Genomic DNA, 21,130 nt, shown 5'->3' with positions numbered 1-21,130 from the left:
ACAAACCACTAATGTGGGAAGCTCAGAATGCCAAGCAGGATAAATGTCCAAAACCTACACCTAGACACCTGGTTTTTAAAGATTTATTTTTATTTATCTGAAAGAGTTAGAGAGGTAGAGGCAGAGAGGTCTTCTTCTGCTGGTTCACTCCCAAAATAGCCACAGCAACGAGGGCTGTTCCAAGTCAGAACCAGGAGCTTCTTCTGAGTTTCCCATGTGGGTGCAGGGACCCAAGCACCTGGGCCATCTTCCACTGCTTTCCCAGGTGCATTAGCAGAGAGCTGGATCAGAAGTGGAACAGCCAGGACTTGAACCAGTGTCCGTATGGGATGCTGGCACTGCTGGCCAGGACTTTAACCTGCTGAGCCACAGCACCGGCCCCTAGATATATTCTTGAACTGTAGAAAAATCACTTTAAATGTAAATATACATATAGATTAAATGGAGATGGGGCTGGCATAGTGGCATAGCAGGTTAAGCTATCACTTGCAGTGCTGGCATCTCATATGGTCATGAGTTTGAGCTCTGTACACTTCCAATCCAGCTTCTTGTTAATGCTCCTGGGAAAGTAGCTGAGGACAGCCCAAGTGCTTAGACTCCTGCACCATGTGGGAGACCCAGAAGAAGTTCCTGGCTTTGGCTTGACCCAGCCCCGGCCATTGCAGTTGTGTGGGCAGTTAACCAGTCAATGGAAGACCCCTCTCTCTCTTTCTCTGTAATTCTGCCTTTCAAATCTTTATTTTTCCCTATCTACTTATTTAAAAAAAATACTATGATAACACTGTGGAAAGAAGCTGGGAGTAGCTAATTTCAAAGCAAGGAAGTTCAGGGATAAAGAATCACTTAATAACAAAGGAGTCAGTTCTCCAGGAAGACAGAATAATCTTTAATGTGTATGCCCTTAACAATAGTGTCAAACTATGCGAGGCGAAAAACTAATGGAAATACAAGGAGAAATAGATGAATTCACTCTCATTGTTTAGGAACTTAAATGCTCCTATATCACAAATGGACAGATCCAGCAGGCAGAAAATCAACAAGGAAATAGCTGGACTAAACACCATCAATCATCTGGATATTATCAATATCCATAGACTGCTTCACCCAAACCCAGCAGAATACACATCCTCTCAAGCTCACATGGGACATTCACCAGGATAGACCACATGCTGGGACATTACACAGACCTTAACATAAAAATGTCTCACTTCTGACCACCAAAGAATATTAGAAATCAAGAATAGAACAGTAACTGGACAAACCTCCAAATACATGGAGATGAAAAAGTCTAAACACACGACTCAGAGAAGAGATCTCAAGAGAAAATTAAAAATTTTTGAAATAAAAACAGTTTACCAAATTATGTGCGATGTGTGAAAGCAGCGCATAGAGGGAAACTTACAGCATTGAATGCATATATTAGAATGCATATAGTAGAAATTGAATGCATATATTAGAAAAGATCTGAAATCAATCATTGAGTTTCTACCTTAGGAAACTAGAAAAATATGAGTGAATTAAAGCTAAAGTAAGCAGATAAAAGGAAAGGCTAAGAATTAGAGAAATCAATGAAATTGGAAACTAGAAATTGATAGAGAAAATCAATGTAACTAAGTCTCTAGCCAGGCCAAGAAAGAAAAAATAAGTGACACAAGTTACATCAGAAATGTAAGAGGGAACATTACTATAGCTTTATGGGCATTAAAAGGATAATAAAAGAATAAACAAGTCTATGGCCACGAATTTGATAGCCTAGAGGAAATAGACCAATTCCTTGAAAATTAGAAATTGCTGAAACCCATGCAAGAATAAACTATTTGAATGGTCTTTTATTTAACACACAGGATCAGTAATTATTAAACTTTTCAAACCCAGAAAGCAAACTTGGTGGGCCTTGTAGTACAGTGGGTTATCCTGCTGCTTGGGATACACACATCCTATATTGAAGTGACTGGGATCAAATCCTGCCTCTGCTTCCAATCCAGTTTCCTACTGATGAACACCTTGGGAGGCAGCAGATGAGGGCTTAAGGGCTCCTGCTCAAATTGGTGAGACCTGAAAGGAGTTCCTGGCTCCTAGTATTGACTGGTTCAGCCATGGCAGAGGAGGGCATCTGGGGAGTGAACCAGTGGATAGAAGCATATTCTCACTTGCTGGCTCTGTCTTCCCCCATTTTCAAATAAAAATAAAGTTAAAAAAGTATGCCCAGATGGGTTCATAGAATTCTATAAAACATTTAAGGAAGAGATGATACCAATTCTCTAATCTCTTCCAGGCGATAGAAGCAGAGGAAATAATTTCTAACTCATTCTGAGTATAGTATTACATGAATAACAAGACCAGACAGTGCAAGAAACAAGAACTATAGACAAATATCTCTCTAGCACAGAGGCAAAATCCTCAACAAAATATTAGCAAATCGAACCCAACAGTATATAAAAAGAATTATGCACCATGACCAATTATTTTTTTTTGAAATTTTAAAACAAGTTATACCAGTTTCATGTATTTATATATACAGATTTAGGAACATAGTGATACTTCCTCCCCATCCTCCCTCCCACCCATGCTCCAACCCTTATTTTTTTTTCCAAGACATATAAAAGTGTTCAATATGTTTTAATGAAATTGGCAAGTATGACAAACAGGTCTTAAGATGAAACAAAATAACATTTTGAGCATATAGACCAAAAACAGCAAACATTTATGACAGTTCAATAGTGTCGTTGAAAATGTACTATGTCGTAAAGAATATTTTTCTTTCCAAAATTTTCTTCAAATTGAACAGGCAAAGAGTCTTATTTATAATACATAGTTCTTTAAAAGATTTATTCACAAAGTAAATGAAATAAAATGAATGTAATGAATGATATCTGAAGTCTAAAGGCAACATAACTGATGAATTAATGAATTTTATGGGTAATTGAAAAACAGGATAGCAACACAATAGTGTATATAAGACAATTTTCAAATATATCAACTAGTTGCTATAAAACAATACTGATTAATGAATAACAGATACACCACTTTTAAATATTATATGTAGAATTAACATCAATTTTATGTTTTTTAGAATAAGAAAGCTTTTATTTAATGAATACAAATTTCATAGGTATGTAGTGGTTCTTCCTCCCACTCCCATCCTACCTCCTGCTCCCTCTCCCATTCCATTCTTCATTAAGATCAGTTTTTAATTAACTTTATATACAGAAGACCTACTCTATATTAAGTAAAGATTTCAACAATTTGCATCCCTACCACACAAAGTATAAAGTACTGTTTGAGAAGTTTTACAGTTAATTCTCATAGTATCATTAAGGGCAGAGGCCCTACATGAGGAATAAGTGCACAGTGACTCCTGTTTTTCTTTTTTTAAAGATTTATTTATTTGAAAGAGTTACACAGAGAAAGGAGAGGCAGAGAGAGAGAGAGGTCTTCCATCTGACAGTTCACTGCCCTGCTGGCTCACTCCCCAGCTGACTACAGCAATCTGAGTAGAGCTGATCTGAAGCCAGGAGCCAGGAGCTTCTTCCAGGTCTCCCATGTGGGTGCAGGGGCCCAAGGACTTGGGCTATCATGTACTGCTTTCCCAGGCCACAGTAGAGAGCTGGATTGGATGTGAAGCAGCCAGAACTTGAACCAGAGCCTATATGGGATTCCAATACTGTAGGCGGCGGCTTTACCCGTTCCGCCACAGCATTAGGCCCAACCTATTATTGATTTAATAATTAACACTCTTATTTATGATGTCAGTGGTCACCCAAGGCTCTTGCCATGAGCTGCCACAAACTCTGACCATGATCAATTATTTATCCAAGTTACTCAGAGCTGGTTCAGCACTCAAAAAATCTATTACATCAACAGATGAAAAAGGAATATACATGATATCAATACATTAAGAAAACACATTTGATAAAACCCAATACAGTTTATGATTAAACTCTCAGAGGAGAACATACTTAACTTAGTAAAGAAAAACTCGAAGCTTTTTTGTTCAAATCGAGAACAAGGAAAGTATCTTATGTCTGCCACTGCTTTTCAACATTTTACTGAAGTCCTAGCTAGTGCAATAAGACAAGAAAATAAAAGGTATATGTATTGGGAAATAAGAACTAAAACTCTGTGTTCATAATTGTCATTGAACATCCAACATAATGAATAAAAAAGATCTGGTGCTGGTAAGCAATTACAGCAAAGTGTCAAGGGTGATACACAAATGTCAGTCTTTCCTATCATCCATCAGTGAGCAAGTAGAATTTGAAATTGAAAGTTCAATACCATTTACAATTAGCATCCCCCAAAATGAAATATCTAGGTGTAAATATAATAAAAATAGAAGATTTTTAAAGATTTGTTTATTTGAAAGTCAGAAAGATCTGTCTGCTGGTTCAGTCCCCCATTGGCCACAACAACCAGGTAGTAGCCAGGAGCCAGGAGCTTCGTCTTGTCTCGTCTCCCACATGGGTGGGAGGGGCCCAAGTTCTGGGGCCATCTTTCTCTGCTTTCCCAGGTGCGTTAGCAGGGAGTTGGATCAGAAATGGAGCAGTTGGGACTTGAACCAGTGGCTGTGTGGAATGCTGGAATCACAGGTAGTTACCCAACCTGCTATGCCACAACACCAGCCCCCAAAATATTTATGTAAAAAAAAACTACAAAACTATTGGTTCTTCTCAGCTTCATCTATAAGTTCATTGCAATCCCAATCAAAATCCCAGTAATTTATTTTGTGGATATTGACAAGCTGATTCTGAAGTTTAAAAAAGCAAAAGACCTAAAGTAGCCAGCACAATATTGAAGGAAGAGAAAGATCTGACACTACTTGACTTCTAAACCTACTATAAATTGTGATAATCAAGGCAACGTGATATTGGCAAAAGAACAGACACATAGATAATGGAACTGAACAGGGAATCCTAAAGTAGATCCACATATATACAATCAACTGAACTTGACAAAGGAGCAGAGTGTCGCTCCCCCTCTTCGTGGAGGAACGACACTAAACCCTGCCTAGGCTTCATATCTAAGTCACGGCACCATTATGTCGCTCCCCCTCTTCGTGGAGGAACGACACAGGACCCTGCGCTGTTCTTTCGTCTGCTCGGCCCTCCCTGGGTTTGCTGCTGGTTCTTCCCGGGTTGGCTACTGTCCCTTCCACCTCCGTGGAAGGGCGGTTCCCCCTGGCCACTTTCCCCACTTCCGCAGGGGAGCGGCACACCGCCGGCCGGCTCTCTCGGGGGCTGCACAGGTGTTCCCCTTAGATGTTCCTCTTAGATGTGCCTGGTGCATGCCGTCTCTCTCCTCCTTTATAGTCCTCCTCTGCCAATCCCAACTCGGCTGCCCACATGCCGAGTACGCTGCTCTCCTCCAATCAGGAGCAGGTCCTGCTGTTTATTGGTTGAACTGGAGGCAGCTGGGTAGAAGCTGTTTTCTCCTCTCCCAGCGCCATATTGTGGGAGAGCAGATGCATAGAATAAGTCTTAATTCGGGTAACTTAGTCTAGTCCGGGTTGCTCCCCACAGCAGAGCTAATACAATTCAGAAAAACTAGACTTTTCAACAAATGGTCTACAACAATTGGCTATCCCTTTATAAAAAATGAATCTAGACAAGACTCTGTCCTTCACAAAAATTATCTCAAAGTGGAAAATAGACCTAAATGTATAACACAAAGCTATAAAAGTCCTAAAAGAGATCAAAGGGGGAAATCAGGATGATCTCGGATATCATAAAAATGTTTACATTTAATACCAAAGGCATAATTCATTAAGGGAATAATTGATAACTCAAAACTTCAAGAAAACTAAAAACTGCTATGTGAAAGACAATGGTAAGAAAATGAGAAGACAAGCCACAGACTGGGAGAAAATTTTTATTGAAGGTATATTGGGTCTGTCTGTTAACATATATCTGATAAAGGACCGTTATCAAAAATGCAAGCATACTTCAAAAATTTGAGAAATAGTTTAAATGTTTATTTTGGTGTGAAAACTATTGAAATCCATGAGTAAGTTTTTCCCCCACATGCTATAAACAAAATGCACCAAAATAAACTCATGAACTTTCAATTCCATTTTCCATGAATTTTTTGAGGTACCCTTATATAGAAAGTGCTCTTTAAAGTAAGAATAAGAACAAAATCAACCTGACTTAAAAATGGTCCTAAGTTGGGGCTGGCGCTGTGGCACAGCAGGTTAAAGCCCTGGCTTGAAGCGCCAGCATCCCATATGGGCGCCGGCTTGAGACCTGGCTGCTCCACTTCCAATCCAGCTCTCTGCTATGGCCTGGGATAGCAGTGGAAGATGGCCCAAGTCCTCGGGCCCCTGCACCCGTGTGGGAGGCTTGGAAGAAGCTCCAGTGCAACCCTGGCCATTGTGGCCAATTGGGGAGTGAACCAGCGGATGGAAGACCTCTCTCTCTCTCTCTCTCTCTCTCTCTCCCCCTCTCCCTCTCTCTCCCTCCCCCCCCCCCCCCCCCCCCCGCCGTGTAACTCTGGCTTTCAAGTAAATAAATCTTTAATAAGAAAATGGACCACAGTTTTAAGAGACATCTCTCCAAAGAAGTTATAAAGATGGTAAATAAGCCTGTGAAAGATGTTCCACATCATATGTCTCTGGAAATGCAAATTAAGATGACAATAAGACATCCCTATACACCTCTTAAAATGGCCAAATCTGCAACAGAAACCATGCCAAATGCTGGCTAAAATAAAGCAATAGGAATTCACATTCCTTGCTGGGAATGTGAAAAACAGTTCAGCCACTTCGGAAGATAGCTTGCCAGTTTCTAATAAAAAACTAGGCATACTCTTAACCATTTAATCTAGCAGTTGTACTTCTTGGTATTTACCCAAAGGAGTTCATAACCCATTTCCATAAAAAAAAACCTACACAGAGATGTATCATTCATTCATAACTAAGCATCTGAGATGTCCTTTGAAGTAATTGGATAAACTTAATTTGAACTTTCTTTTAAAATTTTTGTTATTTTCATTTTATATGAAAGAGAGAAAGAGATCTTTCATCCAGTGGTTTTTCCCTCAAATGCCCACAGCAGCTAGGGCTGGACTAGGCCGTGCCGGTAGCCTGGAACTTCTTGTTTCCCAGATCTTTGGCAGCGACCCAAGTACTTGAGCCAGCACCTGCTGCTTCCCAGGGTGTGCGTTAGCAGAAAGTTGGCCGGGACTTGAATCCAGGTACCCCAATATGAGGTGCAGGCATCCCAAGCAGTGATTTAACTATTGTACCAAACATCCACCCCTAATCTGAACTGTGAATTTCTCTGTTGGAAAATGTATTTTGCCAACTAAGAAATAAGGTTAAGGTTTCTGTGTTGTGAATTATGCTGAGGCTTTCATAAGTCTGATGTGTAGGGTTTTGGAATGCACCCTTGTAAAAGTATGAGGAACTCAGTAGAATTGTTTGCTTAGATTTTAGAAATTCATGAGTGTTAACAAATTTGAAAATATTAAAAATGACTAAAGACATATGTAGCATGAGGTAAACTCTCTACATTTGTCTTTCAAATTGTAGGAGCAAATATGGTATGCAGTGTTTCTTGTTATGGCACAGGCATGGATACTGCCTGGCCTGGGTTTTGAAATTTGAGGGTTAAGGTTTAGTAAATGCTTTTGCTGAACACTGATAGTAGTTACGATCTTTAAACCATGACAGCAAGGCTTCATCCATGATCCCAAAAGGATTATGTTCTTACCATTAGGGAGCTAAATTCAATGAGTCTAGGAAACAAAATATTATCTTTCTCAAGAAAAATAACACCCTAGTAACATGCAAATTCTACAGAAGTTAGAATATGCCAAGACTTCTCATTTAGCTGATTATTTATTTTTGGATTTATATAATGCTTGCTGTTATTCAGTGAATCTTTTATAATACTGTCCTTATATGAACTTTACACTGAGCTGAGAAAATCTGATATTCTACCAGTTTGTCACATGCAATTCAGGATTTTAGTCTTTTGTGTCAGTTGTTCTTTTAAAAGTTATTTTAATTGTGCATTATGGGGTATGGTAGGATAATTCAATTTATGTATTCAGAGGGTGATAATCACATCTGGTTAGTTAGCATCTCCATCTCCTTGACCATTAAAAATTTCCTTAACACTTGACATTTATTTCTGGGGTACAGTGTGATATTTCAATAAACGTATAGAATATGAACTGATTAAATCAGGGTGATAACATTTCTTCCTTGTCATTACTTTGGAGCCTTCAAGCTCCTCCCTTCTATTTGTTTATCAAATATAGGTTATTATGGACTCGAATCACCTTACTGTCTTAAAGAACGTCGGAACTTTTTCTGATTGTTTTGGTATCCATTATCCAACTTCCTTCTGCCTCCCTCCTCAGCCTTCCTGGTGCCTAATAATCAGTATTCTACATTCGTATCTACATTTTTTTTTGCCTTCCACATAGGAGAATATATATTATTTGTTTTATGTCTGATTTCTTTTACTTAACATCATGTCCTCCAGTTCCATCCATTTTGCGGCAAATAATATTCCTCTTATGATTGAATAAAATTACACTGAATATACAAGGATGCCTTAAAAAGTTCATGGGAAATGAAATGAAATTTTGTTTTGGGGGTGCAAAAAATTTGGAAATCCATGCATAATTGTTTTATAATGTGCATTTTTCCATGAACTTTTTGAAGACCCTGCATGCATGGACTTAAACAATTTTTGCACTAAACATATCTTTAATTTTTTTTATTTGGGGGAGTATGCAAATTCCTATGTGCTGGTTGACTTCCCAGATTCCTGCAATAGCAAGCGCTGGGCTGGAGCCTCCTGGAAACTCAATCCAGGTTTCCCACATGCATGACAGGAACCATCCTGCTGTGTTCCAGGGTCTGCATTAGCAGAAAACTGGAATGAGGATCCAGAGCAAGGTATTGAACAAAGGTACTTTGATGTGGGACTTGAGTGTTCTAATGGGCAGCTTCCCTGCTAGGCCAAGGGCCTATTGCTTTTGATCTATTTGGATCATTTGCCCATTTTAAAACTAGATTATTTACTTTTTACTATTGAGTGGTTTGGGATAATTAAATATTCTTTTAAAAATGTTTATTTTCATTTACTTGAAAGAGACTGAGACTGATTGAGATTGATCGATTGGTTTTCTATCTACTGGCTCATTCCTCAAATGCCCACAACAACCAGGGCTGGGCCAGGCGGAAGCCAGGAGGCAGGAACTCCAACTAGGTCTTCTACATGGGTGGCAGGGACACAAACACCTGAGCCATCATCTGTTGCTTTCCAGGAGGCTCCAGCAGGAAACTGGATGAGAAGCAGAAGAGCCAGGACTGGAATTCCTCACTCCGTTATGGGTTGCGGGCATCCAAGGGTGGGCTTAACTCACTACACCGCAACTCCCACCCCATTGTATGTTCTGAATATTAATCCTTTGTCAGATGTGGGGTTTGCAAAATGTTCTTCTGTTCTGTCACTTGTCTCTTCCCTCTGTTGACTCCTTTGCTGTGCAGAAACTTCTTAGTTTGGTACAACTCCCTTTATCTATATTTGCTTTTGTTGCCTGTGCTTTAGTGGTTTTATCCGTAAAACCATTATTCAAGCTAATGTCTTGAATTGCTTCTTTATGTTTTCTCCTAGTAGTTCCCTAGGTTTTAGGTCTTTGATCCATTTTTACTTGATTTTTGTGTAGAGTGAGACATCAGTGAGAACAGTGTCTAGTTTGAGTCCTCTGCATATGGATACTCAGTTTCCCCTGTGCCAGTTACTAACATGACTGTTCCTTTTCCAGGCCATGGCTTTGGCAATTGTGCCAAGAATCAGTTGGCTGTGTATGTGTGGATGCAGTTCTGGAATCTCTATTCCATTGGTCTGTGTGTGTATGCTGTAGCTGTGTATTAAAATCAGGTAGTGAGATGTTTCCACTGTGTTCTTTTTGCTCCAGATTGCTTTGACTATTTGGGGGTCTTCTTCCATATGAATTTTAGGATTGTTTTGTTCTAGAACTGTGGAAAGTCATTGGTATTTTATGGGAGTTGCATTCAATCTGTGTATCACTTGGGCATTTTAATCTTAATTGGTATTTTAATGATACTAATTCTTCCAATCTATAAACATGGGAAGTCTTGTGTGTGTCTTCAATTTCTTTCATAATGTTTCATCATTTTTATTGTAAAGTTCTATCATATTTTCAGTTGAGTTTATTTATAGATATTAATTTTTGTTGATAGTATGAGAACTGCTTTCATAATTTTTTCCATCAAGTTCATTATTAGTGTGTAAAGTGCCATTGTTTTATGTTAATTTTGCATCGTTCAATTTTACTGAGTTCATCTATCAATTATAGCAGTCTTCTGGTAGAGTCTTTAAGTCTTTCTGTATAAGGAACTGCATCATCTGCAAACAGGGATAATTTGATTTCATTCTTTCCTATCTGTATGAATTTTATTTATTTCTCTTGCCTAGTTGCCCTGGATAAGACTCCCAGTACAATATAAAAAAGAACAGTGACAGTGGACATCCTTGTCTGGCTCCAGATCTTAGAGGGAGCTATTCAGTCTGATGTTGGCTTTGAGTTTGTTAAAAATAGCCTTTATTCTGTTGAAGTGTGCTCCTTTTATAGATTATTTGTTCAGAATTTTGATTGTGAATGGATGTGGAATCTTGAGTATTTTTTCTACATTAGTTGAAATGATCATTTTTTTAAGATTTTATTTATTTATTTGAGAGAGAGAGTTGAAGACAGTGAGAAGGAGAGACAGAGAGAGAGGTCTTCTGTCTGTTGGTTCACTCCCTAAATGGCTGTAACGCCAGAGCTGCGCTGACCCAAAGCCAGGAGCCAGGAGCTTTTCCCTGGTCTCCAACATGGGTGCAGGGGCCTAAGCGCTTGGGCCATCTTCTACTGCTTTCCCAGGCCATAGCAGAGAGGTGGATGGGAAGAAGAGCCGCCGGGACTCAAACCGGTGCCCATATGGGATGCTGTTGCCACAGGCGGAGGATTAACCTACTGCGCCACAGTGCCAGCCCCGATCATATGTTTTTTATCCTTGATTCTGTCGATATGATTAATTGTGTTTATTGATTATTGAGCCATTTCTGCATCTCAGGGATAAATCTCAGTTGATCATGGTGAACAACATATATATATTTTTTTTTTTTTTTTGACAGGCAGAGTGGACAGTGAGAGAGAGAGACAGAGAGAGAGAAAGGTCTTCCTTTGCCGCTGGTTCACCCTCCAATGGCCGCCGCTGCAGCCGGCGCACCGCGCTGATCCTGGCAGGAGCCAGGAGCCAGGTGCTTTTCCTGGTCTCCCATGGGGTGCAGGGCCCAAGCACCTGGGCCATCCTCCACTGCACTCCCTGGCCATAGCAGAGAGCTGGCCTGGAAGAGGGGCAACCGGGACAGAATCCGGCGCCCCAACCGGGACTAGAACCCGGTGTGCCGGCGCCGCAAGGTGGAGGATTAGCCTATTGAGCCACGGCGCCGGCAATATATTTTTTTTTTGACAGGCAGAGTGGACAGTGAGAGAGAGAGACAGAGAGAAAGGTCTTCCTTTGCCGTTGGTTCACCCTCCAATGGCTGCCGTGGCTGGCACGCTGCGGCCGGCGCACCGCGCTGATCCGATGGCAGGAGCCAGGTGCTTCTCCTGGTCTCCCATGGGGTGCAGGGCCCAAGCACTTGGGCCATCCTCCACTGCACTCCCTGGCCATAGCAGAGAGCTGGCCTGGAGGAGGGGCAACCGGGACAGAATCTGGTGCCCCGACTGGGACTAGAACCCAGTGTGCTGGCGCCGCAAGGCGGAGGATTAGCCTAGTGAGCCGCGGCACCGGCCGGTGAACAATATTTTTATGTATTGTTGGCTTCGATTTGCTATTATTTTTGTGGAAAATTTTTACATCTGTGTTCATCAGAGAGACTGGCCTATGGTTTCCTTTATATGTTGTGTTTTTGTCTGGGTTTAGTATCAGGGTAACACTAGTCTCAAAAAATGGGTTTCTAAAGGTTCCTTGTTTTCTGGTTTTTTGTAGTAGTTTGAGAAAAAGTGGTGTTAGTTCTTCCTCAAAAGATACATGGAACTCAGTGACGTCATCTGGCCCTGGGCTTTCCTTTGTTGGGAGATTTTTAATTACTGAGTTGATCTCATTTCTTATTAATAGTCTGTTCAGGTGACCTGGAGTACTTAGGTGACACTAGGTCCTGGCAGGTATGTGAAGTTGGGGACAGAATTACGGTATCCTGCAGCACCTGTGGGGACAGGACCAGAGTCACAGGAAAGTGTCAGGAAGTCTAGGCAGGGAATACCATTGTGGAAGCAGCCTGCTGAGGCAGAGGTAGGGCTGGGGTCTCAACCTGCAGTCCTAAGGGGGTGCATGCTCCCAGTCGTGATTGAGGATGCAGGGATGAGTTAGTAGTTCCTGCACACTCACAGGGGCTGGGATAGGATCCTGAGAGATGTGCTGACAGGCAGTCTGGGTGGGGTATGCAGTCCCAGTGACACCCTGTGGGTCTGGGGTCTCAGACTGGTGGTCCTGGCAGGGTCCTACAAGTGAGGGAGTGGTACAAGGGCCCACAGTGAGGTCATGGGAGCCCTGGTGAGCAATCCTGTTACATGAGGGTCCAGGGGTGATGAGCACTCACCCAGGAAGCAGAGGAGAGGACAGAGTTGGGGGAAGAGACTCACATCTGTGAGGGCAGGTGCCCCTTCTCCCTGGGTCCTGGGGCAAGATCACCTCTCTGTTCAGCCCACCTCCTCTCCCCTGCCCCAGCTCTTGTGGTGCAGAAAGCAGCATGGGCTCTGGTGCTGGGGTCACGGGTGTTGGGGTCACGGGTGTGCTGCTGGGTCTGGTCTGGTTTGGTTTGGTTTGTGAGGCTGTTGTCCTTTCTTCTGGTATGGTGGAACACCTATGGGGCCCCAGGGATGAGGACTTGAAAGGGCTTCTTTCCCTTAGGGCAGAGTGGATTCCATGACAGTGACTCCTTTCCCAAGGAGGCATCCTGCTGCTGCCACCTGTCCTCTGGGTGGGGGGGTGGGGGAAGGAGATGCCAGAAGTCCAGGAAGCTCCCTTTACTGAACTGCACTGTGATGACTGCACATCGCTTGCAGCTAGGAATACCTATGAAGGCTGCCCACAGAGCTGGCCCTGACAGGGCTTCCCTGCTTACCCCTTGCCCTACTGTGGGGATTTCCCCAGCTGTGGGACTGGGGTCACAGTTGCCAGCTGTTTTTGACCCTCTCTTTCTTTTGCCATCCCGGCATCCCATGTCCCATGGGGTCCCCACATCTCCTTTGCTGAGTTCCAGTGTTTTCCCTTGGGTACTCATCTTGAAATGGCTTTGCTGGTTTTTTAAAGAAAACCTTTAGTATGATGTAATTTCAATTGAATGTAGGTACGAAGTGACAGCAGGATTGTAATAGCATCGCAGACATAGCCACCCCGAAGAACCAGGATCATCTGCGTGCTAGATTGCTGATTTCTCAGCTGACCCCATCATGAGAACCACTTGGGGAGCTTTTAATGGTACAGCTCTCAGGTTCCTTCTACTGAGTCAGCATCTCTGTGGGCAGGACATTAGGTTCACAGTTTATACAAGCTCCCCAGGTGATCTGACTTGCTGTTGGGAGATTGACTTGTCATCTGCTCAGGGGATCTGTTTCCTCTGCTCTCACCATGGAGGGTCTGGTTCAGGCTTTGCTGCAGAGATCATCTCTGAGGATGATGGGAAGATATTGAGGGCTCAAAAGCAACAGGTGTCCTGATCATTTATTCAAGATGAATTATTTTATTCATATCTACTTGAAAGGCAATGTGAGAGTGAGAGAGACAAACAGAAAGATCTTTCACCTGCTGGTTCACTGTTCAAATGCCCTCAACATCCAGGGCTGGATCAGGCTGAAGCCAGGAGCCCGGAACTCCATCTGGGTCTTCCACATGGATGGCAGAAGCCCCAGCACTTGAACGGTCATCTGTTGCCTCCCAAGATGCATTAACAGGGAACTGGATTGGAAATGGAGCAGCCAGGACTCAAACATGGGACATGGATATCGCGAGCAGCAGCTTAATCCACTGTGCCACAACACCAGCCCCATTATTTTTAATGCTTTGCAGTCAGTGAGCAGATGGAATTTAAGGGGTGCAACACTTGGAGTCAGTGACAAATTACAGTTGTGATGAGGAGAGAGAAATGGACACATTTGAGGCATGTTTAGTAGGTAGAATCGGTAGAACTTGGTTAATGACTGGATTTAAGAAGCAAAATTCAAATCTTCCAGGCCTAGGTGACAGGATAGATAGTAAAGACTACGTGTTGTGGTGGGGAACTCAAGAAACTTACAAACACACACACTCATAAAAAAACAAACACACACATAAACTGGGACAAGCATTGTGGCATTATGGGTTAAGCTGCCACCTGCAAGGCTGGCATCCCAAATGAGCATTTGTTAGAATCCCAGCTGTTCCACTTCCTTTTTTTCCAGGGTGAAGCCAGGAACCAGGAGTTTCTTCCAGGTTTCCACATGGGTGTGGAGGCCTAAGGACTTGGGCCATCCCCTGCTGTCTTCCCGGGCACATCAGCAGGGATTTGGATTGGAGGTGGAGCAGCCAGGACTCGAACCGGCACCCATATGGGATGCCAGTGCTGCAGACAGCAGCTTAACCTGCCACACCACAATGCCGGCCCCTGTTTCACTTCCTATCCAGCTCCCTGCTAATGGCCCAAGGAAGCAGCAGAAGATGGCCCAAGTGCTTGGGCCCCTGCATCCGTGTGGGAGATCCAGATGGAGTTCCTGGTTCCTGGCTTTGGCCTGGCCCAGCCCCAGCTAATGTGGCAATCTGGGGAGTGAACTAGCATATAGACGCTGTTTCTCTGTGACTCTGCCTTTCAAATAAATACATAAATGTTTTAAACACATATATGTATAAACATATAAATAAAGCTGTAAATTATGTTATAACTTGAATGTTTTCCCCAAAAGTGGTGTCTATGCATATTATTATAGGTAAACTACAGCTTCCCTTATATTACAAACCAATCTTTAAAAGAAAAGCAGCCACTTCGCAGCAGAGGAACTAGGCAGACCCCACCTTAACTAAATGATCCAAGTTGATGCCACCAGGAATGAGATGTATCAGCACCAGGTGCCTCTTGATACAATGTATGCAGCCTAAGCTCTGGGGCATTTTTGCAACAGATGCACAAACTTAGCCTAGTTAGGAGAAAACATCAAAATCCAAATGAGGAACATTCTACAAGGTAACAGGCCAGTGTTCTTGAAAGCTGTCTTGGCTGATGAAAGGCAAGGAAAGACCCTGTCACACACTGGAGGAGGATAACGTGATGTAAGGACTACATGCAATGTGGACTCTCAAGGCAGAAAAAGGACAGTTCATAGGAGACACTTCGAATAATGTGCACAGGTTAACAAAAGTACTGTAACCATGATCATTTCCAGGTTTCCATAATTTTACTGTGATTACAGAATGTATCAACATCAAGAAAATCTGAGTGAAGGTCATATAGAGTTCTAAGTTTCTAGCAGCTTTTCTGTATGTCTAAACCCTGCAAGATATTGGCACCGGCAAAGACTTCTTAGAAAAGACCCCAGAGGCACAGGCAGTCAAAGCCAAAATTAACTATTGGGATTGCATCAAATTGAGAAGTTTCTGTACTGCAAAAGAAACAGGAAAGTGAAGAGGCAACTGACAGAATGGGAAAAAACATTTGCAAACTATGCAACAGAGAAAGGATTAATAACCAGAATCTACAAAGAGATCAAGAAACTCCACAACAACAAAACAAACAACCCACTTAAGAGATGGGCCAAGGACCTCAATAGACATTTTTCAAAAGAGGAAATCCAAATGGCCAACAGACACATGAAAAAATGTTCAGGATCACTAAAGTACAAAGTTAAAAAATTCCCAGCAGCATTTTGCATGATTTGAAAATATCACTAAAAAATACCTTTTTTTTTTTTTTTAAATAAAGGCAGAGTTACAGAGAGGCAGAGGCAGAGAGAGAAGTCTTCCATTTGCTAGTTTACTCCCCAGATGGCTGCAATGGCCAGAGCTGCACCAATCTGAAGCTAGGAACCGGGAGCTTCTTCCAGGTCTCCCACGTGGGTGCAGGGGCCAAGGGACTTGGGCCGTCTTCCACCACTTTCCCAGGCCGTAGCAGAGAGCTAGCTTGGAAGTGGAGTGGCCGGGTCTCGAACCGGTGCCCATATGGAATGCTGGCGCTGCAGTTGGTGGCTTTACCCACTATGCCACTGCGCCGGCCCCAGACATCTTTTTTTCTGAAGTGTGCAGCTTAGAAAAATGCAGGTCTTGAAACAATGTACATGAAATATGGCCAATAGTATACCTGTGAATTAGTTCTGGTTCCTGTGTGCCTAATAATTTTCCTTTTCTACCACTCAGGACTGGTTCTGGCTGAATATTTTCTGTTTCTTTACCACTTTGATCAGTGCGTCAGCTGGGGCTCTTGACATTGTGGGATTCCTGGGGTTAGACCCCTGAGTGACAGATAAGGCCACTCAATCTTGCAACAGCTGTTCTGGGCTAAGAGTGAGAGGCAGGCAAACTTCATTGCCATATCTATTTTCTACTTTCTTTCTGGAATCATAGCTTCCTAACACTTAGGTGTTAGCTTTCTGTTACTTTAACTAAAATATCTGAGGGAAGCTTCTTTTTAAAAAGATTTGTTCGTTTATTTGAAAGGCAGAGTTATAAAGAGATCTAAAGACTTTCCACTGGCCCCACCTCCTAGCCACCATAATCTGATCTAAGCCTCTACCTTTAGCCCATCAACAATTAATGTGACTGAAATTTTTAAAAAGCAGTTTAGAGGCCGGCACTATGGTGTAGTGGGTAAAACTGCTGCCTGCGCTGCCGGCATCCCACATGGGCGCCGGTTCAAGTCCCAGCTGTTCCACTTCCAATCCAGCTCTGCTGTGGCCTGGGAAAGCAGTAGAAGATGGCCTGAGTCCTTGGGCCCCTGTATCACATGGGAGATAAAACACCAGAAGAAGCGCCTGGCTCCTGGCTTCGGATCTACTCAGCTCTGGCCATTGTGGCCATCTGGGAAGTGAACCCGCAGATGGAAGATCTCTCCCTCATCCCCCGCCCCTGCCCCTGCTTCTGTAACTCTGCCTTTCAAATAAGTAAATCTTTTTAAAAGGCAGTTTAATTTTCATTTATTTATAAGGCAGAGTCACAGAGTGAGACATACAGAGAGCTTCCATCCTCTGGTTCACTTTCCAAATGCCCACAATAGCTGGGGCTGGAGCAGTCTGAAACCAGGTCTCCCCCATGGGTAGCAGAACCCCAAGTGTATCATCTGCTTCCCAGGGTGTGCTTTAACAGAAAGCTTGATCAGAGCCCGAAGTGGGACTTGAACCCACATACTCTGTGAGGTGTAGGCATCCCTAGAGGGGCTTATCCACTCTGCCACAGTGTCTGCCTTAGACTTTGAGGTTTAAATGGCTGCATGAGTTTGAGGATTCCAGTCCTGCTCAATCCCTTGCAACCTACCTCTGGACTCTGACCAGTCTCTTCTTCGTTGTGAAAACTTTAACTGCACTTCATCCAAGTGTTACTCCTAGCTCTACTATTCTCTAGAAAATAGCAAAATTAACTCAAATGTGCAGGTGTTAACAAATAACGAAGCCTGTCTCAGTCATTCTCCCTCTCAAAAGATATTAGCATCTAGCAACTTCCTAGATGAATTAGAACAAATTTTACATTATGAGGCGGGACAACTAAGGGACTCTGGTGTTCTGGTTCTTGCAACTTTTGGGGATGAGGTTGCCTGGGCCTGGACATCTGAGGAAGTGCCAGTGGCAGAGCCAACATCTGACTCCCGGGGGAAGTTACACGTTCCCTGTGTCTACTCCCATCATTTCCTCTGGAACTTAGAGTTGTCATGTTTTGATCTTGTTTTCAGATTAACCTCTGTTTGACTCTCTTCAAAGTCAGGCTTCAAAGGAAGCTCTTGGTATTTTACCAAAATCTTTAGGTACTTTGTAACTAGAAGACTGTACAATACTTTCATTGTAGACTAATCTAAATCACCTTCTAAATCATAATTACCATTATTTTATTTATAATTCCTAGGGTTATTTGGCATTTAAGAAGGTATTTAGTAATTATGACAGTTATTTAATAATCTCCATAAATGGCTACCAAGACATTTTCTCTTGCACAGTGAAGAGAATAAGACCTTTCATAGTTATTTACCCAGCATCCCCCAGAGCCTGCTTTCTCTGGTCTCTCCCTGCCAGTCTCTCAGTGCGTCTGTCTGCAGGAGGCTCTGAGCCTAGAGAGGCAGACACAGGGGAGAGTCTCAGGTCATGATCAGCAGACCTGATGTCTGATCTAAAGAGCAGAGCTGGTAGAGCGACAGCCTTGCTCTGAGATGTAACCTGACAGAGACTGCAGTGGAAAACAGCCCTCCGCTCCCTTGCCCCAGCTTGATGCGCAAGCTTTCATCTCAGCCCTCTGTCACCTGCCTTGCCCACTTGTATCCCTCTTCCTGGATGGCACTCAGTGAGATTCTGGGTTCCTTTTTCTCTTTATTTCACTCCAGTTTTATTTTGACAACTTTATTGAGGCATAACTCACATACCATGAGACTCGCCCATTTCAAGTGTACAATTCGATGACATTTTTGTAAACTGATCAGGTTGGATAACCATCACCATCATCTAGACTATTTCCATCAGCCTGGGAAGATCCTTTCTTCCATTTAGTCTGTATTTCCACCTCCAGCGCCATGCACCCACTGATCTATGTTGTCTTTAATGAATTGCCTTTTCTGGACATCCTAAAAAAATGGAATCATCTTTGATATGTGTATCTGTGTCTGGCTCCTTTCACATGGCACATCCTTGAGGTTCATCAGTGACACAGATGTGTCATGTGCAGGTTCCTACTACCCCAAGCCCCAAACTCCCTTCAAGGCGCTATGAGCACCTTCTTTTTAAATACCTTCCTGCTCTATCCCAGGCATCCTAGAGTCAGTCCTCCATGTGGCTGTGAGTAGGGTCCCCCCATGGTGGTTTCACTTGGGCTGGACCACTGCTCTCCCCTACTTGTTCTCCTGGCTCCCCCAACCAGGCTTCTTGCTTTTCCTCCAATGGCCTGATTCCCACCCTCTTTGCCCACTGTCTATCCCTCATTCTTGGTTCAAGTGTAGCTTCCTGGAGGTGGTGCTCTTTGATCTACGTGGCTATGGTAGCATTCCTTTTCACAGACTGTTCAATGGCTCTTCCCAGCTGTTGCTTATTCCTGAATTAACGTTTTGTTTATCTTGCTAACAGATTAGCGGTTAAGCATCTTAGCCTGTTGGAACTCCTATAACAAAATATCATAAAGCAGGTGGCTTATAAACAACAGAAGTTTATTTCTTCAAGTCTGGAAGCTGGCAAGTCCAAGATGAAGGCACTGGCTCATAGATGAGATCATCTTGCTGTGGCCTTACCTGGTGGAAGGGAAGAGGGCTCTATATTAGACGTGTCTTAGGAGGGCATTCATGCCATTCATGAGGGTTCTGCTGCCATGACCTAAGCTCCTGAAGACCCGCTTGCTAACACCATCACTTAGCCAGGAGGTTAGGCTTTAATTTCCATGAACTTTTTGAGGCTCTCGCATATAAATTTTGGGTAGACAACAGACATCCTGACCATGACAGAGTGCAGTGACCAGGGGCTGCTACGTTACTGCCCTGGCTGCCCACTTCGTGGCTAGGGAAACTTGAGCCTTTGCCAAATGAAATATTGGCAACTTCAGAGGTGACACAGTGCAGAACAAGGTGGCACAGGGTGCATGCTGAGCAAGACAAGGTGTCATCATCTGTTGCCTTCTCAGAGTGTCAACTGGATAAGCGCAGGGATCTTTCTGCATCTCTAGCCCCTGGACTAGGAATGGGTGCAGAGTGTGGCTCCGTGTTCCTCATTCATCCGCCTCATGTCTAACACCATTGGCTTTACACTTCTGACAATCTGATCTCTGCTTCTTTCCAGCCCATCCTTAACCCATCTTTTGAGTCTTGCGACTCCTTCTGGGCATTACCTATGGTGGTTTGCCCTGGGGACCTGCTGAGGTTGGCAAGGTGCCTGCCAAACATGACGAGACTGGCCACAGGCTCCCTGAGCTGAAAGTAAACCTGTTCACACTGGTAGCACCATTTGTGTATAGCGGCTGGAACCTTGGTGCAGTGTTCAAGAAACATGATTAACTGCAAGGTTTTGCAACATCCTAGGTATGTACACATTAAATGGCCTACTTGTGATTTTATTTTACAAAGCTAACAAGGGTTCTGTGGTGTGTTCAGCAAGGTCCTGGCAGGAGACAGTTGGACCACCTGTGTAATGTGCTCATTCCCCGCAAAGCTCCACAGACCAAAGAACGACAGAACTGAAGGGCAGAGCACACAGGACAGGTGGCGTCACACAGAGATTTCCTGAGAGCTCAATTCTTGCTCCCAGTGCTTAACATTTAAGAGATGTGTTGGTGGGATCAGTTGTCCTGCTAAAATCTAGGTCAGAAATGGTTGGAAGAGAGCTTAGAATCGGAGGCCAACTATATGCTGGGCATGTAGCAGTCTACTCCTTTATTCCTCATCCTCACCGGTTACTGAACTGCCGAGTTGGGATTTGCATGCAGGCCTGGCTGACTCTCCTGGAGATCAAGGGTTCTACGCTGTACTTCTACTCTCTGCTGTTGAGGAGGAGACCTCAGTGGGAAAGACTGGCTGGCTGTGCAAGCTTGAAAATGCTCCAGACCAAGTGGGTACAACTCAGTATTCTGTACCCACAATGGCCCTTAGTCTGAGGAACAGGCTGCCTTTGGCTTAACTGTGCAGCTGAATTTTACTGTTTTGTTTAATTTTTAAACTAAACAGTTTTTGGCCACACTACTAAGAAGTACCATGGCAGTTAGCTGGTGGCAGCACTCGTCTGAGGGTGAGGTCATCAGTGTCTTGGCATGCACTGGCTACCAGTGTAGACTTGTTCTCCAGGGGGTCTCAGTGAATCAGTGTGCATTGCCAGCTGCATTATGTACAGTACTTTAACAGCATTAGAAAACAGGATTCTAGAAGAGCAAAACAAAACCATGGGGCCACACTTCAACTGTGCTTGG

At 43.3% G+C, this 21,130-nt stretch overlaps 1 long non-coding RNA gene across 1 annotated transcript in view; it reads left to right on the top strand.

Moving 5' to 3' along the window:
* Window positions 1-21,130, top strand: part of LOC103349858 (uncharacterized) — a 123,305-nt gene that overhangs the window by 91,129 nt on the left and 11,046 nt on the right. The window contains exon 3 of the long non-coding RNA XR_011389085.1: window positions 20,011-20,249. This is a non-coding gene — a long non-coding RNA (uncharacterized lncRNA). The remainder of the gene's footprint in view (window positions 1-20,010; window positions 20,250-21,130) is intronic.

Source organism: Oryctolagus cuniculus, chromosome 5 (genome assembly GCF_964237555.1).
Source record: "Oryctolagus cuniculus chromosome 5, mOryCun1.1, whole genome shotgun sequence".
Taxonomy (NCBI): Eukaryota; Metazoa; Chordata; class Mammalia; order Lagomorpha; family Leporidae; genus Oryctolagus; species Oryctolagus cuniculus.
The sequence above is the reverse complement of the archived record's forward strand: the minus strand, read 5'-3'. Positions and strand labels throughout refer to the sequence as shown.